The 7998-nt window shown below is 38.6% G+C and overlaps 1 pseudogene; it reads right to left on the bottom strand.

Annotated features, from left to right (window-relative positions):
• Nucleotides 1-7139: 7139 nt before the first annotated feature.
• On the bottom strand, nucleotides 7140-7770 carry LOC123856451 (large ribosomal subunit protein eL14-like; annotated as a pseudogene).
• Nucleotides 7771-7998: the final 228 nt, after the last annotated feature.

The following is a 7998-nucleotide window of genomic DNA, read 5'->3' as shown; positions in this document are numbered from 1 at the left end:
CTATGTCCTAAAATTCAATAAACACTTCTCTCTTATGCATTGGAAATGTATAGGCTTGCCGTTAGAGGGTAAGGCAAAAAGGATTAAAACAAATCCACTTTCCTTTCCTTCCATGATTCTACTGCAGTGCCCATGCTAACACCAGGAATCAAATCATTCTGTTTTCCTACATTCTTAATAAATCAAGCTTCTCTGGAGGTCAAAGATGAAAGTGGTATCTATTTGCATCTCAGTTTCAATCTCTACTCCGTAGCTTGTTTCAAAATGGTTCTTCCTAGGAACATTTGTATCCTGATCAAAATGCCAATTACATTTGTTCCTTCTGCATTATCAGACAAGACTTCTTGCCCCCATATTGTGAGTGCTTTGTGTATCTGACTTGTAATTTACACGTATCAGACACCAGCTCACTGGAAGGCCCCTGGAGTGTGAAGTCTCACTAGTAACTGAAACAAGGCAAACTCTCCACATACATCTGGGCCAGGTCTCCCCTCTCAGTGTATTTTACACCATTTGAATGGGACATGGTCAAGGAAAATCAGCTAAGATGAAGACCAAAGCTGCCATTGGAGATAAGAGTCTCTACTCCTTGGTAAGCTGAACTTACGAATCTTGAGAGGTAAATGTATTTTGAGGAATTAGTCCATTCCTTTATTTCTTCATTTTTTCTGAGACCTCTACCCTCCCCCCCCCACCACACACATGCACACACAGAGGTGTGGACCTCCAAAGCCATCTGGTAATATATAACCACAACTCCTGGCCATACACGTTTGAGTAGAGGTGAGTATTTGACCCAGTCTGGGTAAATTAGATTTTTTTTCACAGGAATTTGGAAATCTAATTCCCAGACACTAATTTACTGTCTTTCGGTCATTTGAACCATGAACTAATATAAAACCAGGGTTGGGATAGCCATTGCTTGAAACACTAGAAAGACCTGAACTGCAGAGAGAGAATGATCCAGACAAAAATGTCATGCCACCTCAAAAGAAATAGCCACGGTATGTGATAATTTTCTAGTTCCTGGTTCCAAACCTCGGGGAGGTATTTTCTGTGCATCTATAAGATGACACCTTTGCCCTTAGTATGATTGTTCCTTTGCATATAAGTTAGTATGAGTAGATTTCTGTTTCTTATCACCAAAAATATCTTGATCAAAATATCCTATGGAATCCATAGTGACCAAAGTTAGTGCACTTATTGTGGAATCATTGATTTGATACAAAAAATAATCATTACATGCATAATATTTCTAGAAACTGCTAGGTGCCAAGGGAACAAGACGGAAAAAATATTCATTTTCAACTATGAGGAGATGAGCAACATTGACTGAGTGACTAGGATATACTAGGGTTTCAAATGCATTTAAAAAAAAATTCTCACAGAAACCATGCGATGTGAAAGGCTTCGTTATTCTCTTTTTAAGGCAAGCATTTATTGAATACCTACTATTCTTCATACTTTGTCCTAAAAGCTAGGAATAAGGTACTGAACAAAATAGGCACATCCTTAGCAATTGAGGATTTTATATTCTAGTGGAATAGATATAAACAAAAAATCTCAATTAATACAAACACTATGAGAAAAAAGCAGAATATTGTGATGGAGAGTGAGCAGGGTTGTGTATAGCTATGTGTGAGGAAGAAGTGGAGGAGAAGCAACATTACAAAGGATGGCCAGGTAACATCTAAGGTGAAGCCTGATTTACAATAAAGTTTCACCACAGGAACAACATCCCAGGCAGAGAAAATAGCAAGTGCCAGAGCCCCTGAGGCAGGAATAGGCCTACTGTGTTCAAGCAGTAGAACTCAGGCCAGAGTGGCTAAGGCATAAGAATACAGAGAAGAGCAATGTGAGGTGAGGTTGGGGAGGGGGCAGGCAGTGACCGTATCAGAGCCTTGCAGACAGCCATAAAGAATTTGGATTTAATTCTATGTGTAGTGGAAAACCATTAGAGAATTTTAAGCAGAGGAGCAATATGATCATTTGTGTTCTTAAAAGATTTTGGTAGAGAGTAGACTAAAGTGTCCGAGAGAGATGAGCTTTGTGCATTGGAGGGTGATGGTGAAGAAACAAATAGAATTGAATGTTCTGTTTGGGCATGTTATGTTTGAGCTGCCTGGCAGACATCTAAGTGAGATGCCAGGGAGGCAGCTGGGCAGATGAGCAGGGAGCACAAGAAACAGATTAAGCCCAAAGAAATTGATTTGAAAGACATCTAGAAGGAGGCGAGGACTGTGCTAGCAGATGCAGGAGAGTTGCTATCAGCAAGAGAAGGAAACATCCTCATGCTTCTATGATTCTCTCTCCCTCCGTGTGTGTTTATGGGATGGATATTATGAAATAAGGTCATCTTCTAGGACAATAACAAGTGAATTAGTCAGAAAAGTAAGTGGGACTAGTAAGTAACACTCAGTGCCCAGATGGGATTTGTTGTCGTGAATTACAAGGGACTGCATCTAGCCTATTTGGATGATTTTTTCAGTAATATAAATTGTTCTAATGTAGGACAGAATAGGTAGATTGTTAGCTTTGACCAGAGTTTGAAGTTTTTTCCTATTGAGTATTTTGGAGGGAGAATTAGGAAGAGAGTTGATAATGTGTAGAAATGAACAATTGTAGTGGTAGAGCATGGAATCCAGTTGGTTAACAAGGGTGTGATATATTTTTGTAGTAATGTCCCCTAATTTGTTGTGATCTCCTCCACACTGAAAATGGCCATTTGACTTCCTTTGGTTAACCAAAAGCTTGAAAAGCATTTGAGCATTGGGTCTTGACCTATTGGTGCTCTTGGAATACTGCCATCACCACGATGAGAATAAGCTTTGATTATCTTATTGGGAGGATGAAAATTACATGACTTAGTCACTCTTGTCACACCTGCCAACAACCAACCTACTGCTAGACATATGAGTAAGGTCATCCAAGACCAGCCAAGCCCCAGTCAACTAACCAATTGACTGCAAACTCACAAACAAAATCAAGTAAGATCATCTGAGATCAGACTAGACCAGAGTAACCCCCTAGCAGAATTGTGAGCCCAATAAATCATCTGTTACATAGCGATAGGTAATTGGTACAAGTGATGGATGGTGAGGAAAAGTAAATGGATTGGAGGTAATACAATGGATTGGAGGTCTGAGAAAGAGGGAAGGATTGGTAAGGTGAGAGTATAAAAATAAATGCCAGAGATGGATGGTGGTGATCGTTGTGCAACATTGTGAATGTATTCCATGACACTGAACTGTACACTTAAAAATGGTTAAAATGGGAAATTTTGTGTTATATATATTTTTACCATGATTAAAAAATAAAATTGAAAAAATGAGTTGAGAGATTTTTATTATTTTTTTCTATTAAAGAAACTGAACTTCAATGTAGAGAATAATTTGCCCAAAGTTACACAAACAGGAAATGGAGAAACTATGAATAGCAGCAAGACTTGTCTTCTCTGACATTTGTGGCAGAGCAGAAAGAACATCAGACCTCACCAAGCATTCAGAAATTTTATTTTAGTTGGTATAAATTTTAAAGATCATCTAGTCCATCCTCTCATTTTATAAATGAAGTAATACATATATTTGTGTCATTGCATGCCACTTCAACATTGATTTACTAAGTACTTCCTGGGCATGCTCCCTGTGCCTGGCATGTGCTTGTCAGCGAGCATCCAGCTCAAAGAGCTTCATGGAGCTTTCCCTCGTGATGACATATTCTAAACCAAAAAGTCATGAAAACAACTGCACAATTTTAAGTTAGGTTAAGCACTGTGAAGGAAAATTACAGAGGAATTTCTGAGTATATATCAGGGAGATCTCATTTGTAGTGGTGGTGGGAATCAGAGAAAGCTTCCCCAAGGAGTGACTTAAGCTGAGACTGGAAGGATTAGGAGGGGTTATGGAGGAAAAATCTCTGTGCCTCAATTTCCTCATCTATAATATGAGGGGAATTGGACTAAATTCTCTTCCAGATCTAAAATGAATTATTCACTAAATTTAGAGATAGGGAATTTAAGTTTGACTGGAAAACAGATGTGACCCTGATTCAGGAAGTTGCTGGTTTTTCATTCATGTGGATTGTTTATTATATTGTTCAATAAGAAAAGATACTTAAAACTGGTATTTGGGCACCCAATCTTTTTTCAATATGTTCAAATCAAATCCCTTACCTTGAGCTGAGCTCTCATGGGATTTTCATGGTATCTTTTAATCAAAACTTAAGCATAAACTATATAATGGCTCCAGACTTCTTTTTCAATATACACAGAGGGACTACAGGAGTTATTTCCTTTTCCATATAAAATCATCTCTTCAATGGAAAATATGTTTCAAATTAGGCACCGAGTTCATGAATGAATGCAGTGTGAATGTTCTATGTCAAAATGTAAAAGATTATGAGAAATGAGAAATGTGCATTTTATGGATTCATTCTCTTTGGAAATACTGGCATCTCAATCCCAATCTGGGGCAAAACCACCTTATTTTAACTTAAAGTTCATTTTAAGGAAAAATGCAGGGGGAACAGTTGCTTTAGAGGCTGCTCTTGAAATGTGAGCACAGTGGTTTTGAAACTATGCTGGTATGGAGATTAGGAGCTCCTCGAACCAAGCTAGAGCATTCTGCTTCCAAAGTGAGCAACAATTTTCTGAGACTAGTATTGGCTCAAATTTTAAAATGTCTTCCATATATATTTCTTGATATTTGATACTTTCTACAGCCTGTCTTGAAAAAAAAGGAATGATTGAGGAATGAGCATGTAGGAAAACTGAGAAATGGAAATTCATGCTTGCTTTAAGCTTGTCTGCCCCCACTCCCAACCCTAGGATACCCAGGCTTGTGACTTTATGGCAACCATGTAATACAGTCATATTTTCTACTAAAAATTATGTCTGGTTCAAATGACATAATTTAATATATAAACATTCTGCGCATTACACACATACACACATGACACAATAAATCCCATCAAGATTTTCTGGTATTCCACCAAGTGAAATGGGAGAAATCCATCAGTTTAGTTGATAGGGGCCTTTTTAACTCTAGTGAAACCCTTCACAAACAAACGTTGATCTGGGTATCTACTTTTTTGGAGATAACTGTTCTTATAATCAGTTTTACAGACAGTGACATTAAGACCCAAAAGAGAACTGTCTTGCCAGTGCACACACACAGTATTCAATGTAAGGATCAGAATTCAGGAAATGCTGAGAACTGTTTTTCCCCACGCAAAGTCCCCTGTCAATTGCCAGTTGTTCCAACTTGGCCAAGCGTCAACTGGGTCCTTATCATAAAGCACTGGTTGTACATTTGTGATGGCAAAGAGGAATAACAAACTTAGCAAAATTTTGTCTAATTCCTCTACTCTCCCACTGCCTGGAGGAAGCTGGGAGCAGCCCAGGCAAAGACAAGTCCACTGGGAGCTGAAGTAGAGTCCCCACCACAGGCAATAGGGAGTGGTAAAAGTTAAGGAGGGGCTACAGCCCAAACCCTCCTGATTACTGAAGTCCCAAATGCCAGGGACAGAGTCTGAAAGGATATATAATGTGAAAAGGCAAGATAGGATATCAAGTCAGGATATCAAACCAAGAACAGGATATGGATGTTAAAAATAGAACAGGTAAATTGTGAATGCATAGGCAGGAGGTCATTGGCTTAGCCTTCAAGCATGAGTTTTTGCCTAGGACAACTTTAATATTGGTTACATACTTGTCAAGGTCAGTGCATCAGTGTGACAGTTTCAGAAGATTAAGATGTCCAGAAAATTGCTGAATATAGTTTCTACAGTTTCTTCCAAAATAAGCTTTTTCCTCTAGGTTTAGAAATACTGTTGGATCGATATTTGGAATCAAAACAGTGACACCACTATGTAATAAGTTCCTTGGCATTTGACACACTAACCAGATCTCTTTATTAAATGATGTTGAAGCATGCTTACTGATGACAACCAATAAGAGCCTATGATGTCCCCATTATAATATCCAAAATTATTTCACCAAGGAAAAATTAAATGATATCGTGGTTCTTTGATAATATTTATTCCATAGATAATCTTTCAAGGAAATTATTTGTTTAACCAGAACATCCTATCATACACTAACCTAGGTTTATTAGACTTTGGGAAAAATGTTTTAGTTTTCCAAATTTCTGAATGATTGATAGTTTTATTCATCAATAGGTATTTATTGGGTATTTAATATATTCCAGGAACTGGGTAGGGACTGAAGTTTAAAGACAAATAGATACAGTTCCTAGACTCGAGTCATTTGCCCTTTAGTGGTAGAAAGAAGTGCACCACCAATGTAATCCAGACTGAAATGTCCTGTGTTAGAGGTAGACACAGGATATTTCAGAAGTCTGTAAGATAGGAGTGTTGAGTTCATTCACTGTTCAGGTCTAATTAAGGGAAGGTTGAACTGAGACACTTCCCTTGAAATGATTAGACAAAAATGGGGGCACCCAAGGAATGGTATTTTGAACAGAAAGAAAAGTATATGTAAACTTCAGTCAACATGGCATGTAAATAATTCATACTATATGGAGTGTATGGGGGTGCAGGGAAGAAGAGATAAGGCTAAGAAGTAAGTTCAAAACAGATTAAATAAATCTTATATTCCTAGAAAATGTGGGGCTTCTTGGGAGAGTGTGTGCATGTTCACAAACATGTGTGAAAATATAAAAAATGCTCCTCACCATGATGATTTAATGGAAAATTAATATTTTATTAGGAGGGCTATATATATTTCTACTTGCCTTCAGTTGAGAGGTTTCATCTCAGAATGCTGAGAGAGCAGGCATTATATGTGGTGGCATGAAGAGAAAGCATGCCCTTTGGAATCAGATGGATCTACGTTTGAATTTCATTTCCTTTACTTCTTGGCTCTGTAATCTTGAGAAAACCACTAAATTGTTCGCAGTTAAAATACAAGATTGTTAGGAGTTGTAAGTACAATAAAACAAAGATTTTATCCTAAGGTTTGCAATGGGTATTAATTGTTAATTATGCATTTTTCACATGAGTCCTTTATCTCCAAATACTACATTTTTTTTTCATTTTGTAATTTTGTCAGGTTTTTTTTTTTTTTACATATACAAAAGGAAAAGAACCTTTATTGCTTATTTATAATAGCCGTTATGCTTTTATGCTTCCTTGCCAGATGCCTTCGGAGCAGGTGTTTTCTGGGCTGGAGCTTTCTGACCTTCCTGAGACTTTGGAGGCGCTGCATTCTGGCCTGCAGCTTTGGTGGGGGAACCTTCTGGGCTGGAGCCTTCTTGCCTGCAGCAGCCATCTTTTTTGCTGGAAACTGCAGCTGCCTCAGCGGCACCCTTAGCAGCAGGTGCTTTTTTGGGAGGAACTTTCAGGAGAGCTGCTTTTTTGCAGCTTCCTGACATGGAGCTTGATTATTCTGTTGTTCCTCGTTTTCTTTACCTTCATGACTTTATAACGATCAAAATCTGTCATCTTGGTTTTTCTTTCTCTGGCTTCAATCTACATGGCCCATCTTGTGGCTGCCCATTTTGTAAGGATACCTGCCTTCTGCCACGCTTGTCGGACATACTTCTGGCCAGCACTGTGTGGGAACTTGAGGATGAAGTCAGTGAGCGGCATGGATTTGAAAGGCATAGCCTGTCTTCTTACCTGAGTGCAAGGTCCATCAGCCAAAGCCCTGTTCTGAGCAGTAACATTTACAATCCCGACCAGCTTCCCTGTAGGAGGCCCAAAGGAGATGTAGGTCACCCAGCCAACCTCCATGAAGCACCTAAAAACCATGTTGGCAGGGGAGAAGGAAGAAGGCATTCCCTACTGTGCACGTCTCTTTTATAATTTTGTCAGTTTTTACTTTATTCTTTTTAAGTTTTTGTTTAAATTCCAGTTAGTTAACATACAGTGTAATATTAGTTTCTGGTGTACAGTATAGCGATTCAACACTTCCATACAACACCCAGTACTCATCACAGCAAGTGCCCTCCTTAATCCCCATCACCTATTTCACCCATC

The sequence above is a fragment of the Mirounga angustirostris genome, unplaced genomic scaffold, assembly GCF_029215605.1.
Source record: "Mirounga angustirostris isolate CCGP_5_RB_7025 unplaced genomic scaffold, mMirAng1.0.hap1 SCAF_13, whole genome shotgun sequence".
Lineage (NCBI taxonomy): Eukaryota > Metazoa > Chordata > Mammalia > Carnivora > Phocidae > Mirounga > Mirounga angustirostris.
The sequence above is the reverse complement of the archived record's forward strand: the minus strand, read 5'-3'. Positions and strand labels throughout refer to the sequence as shown.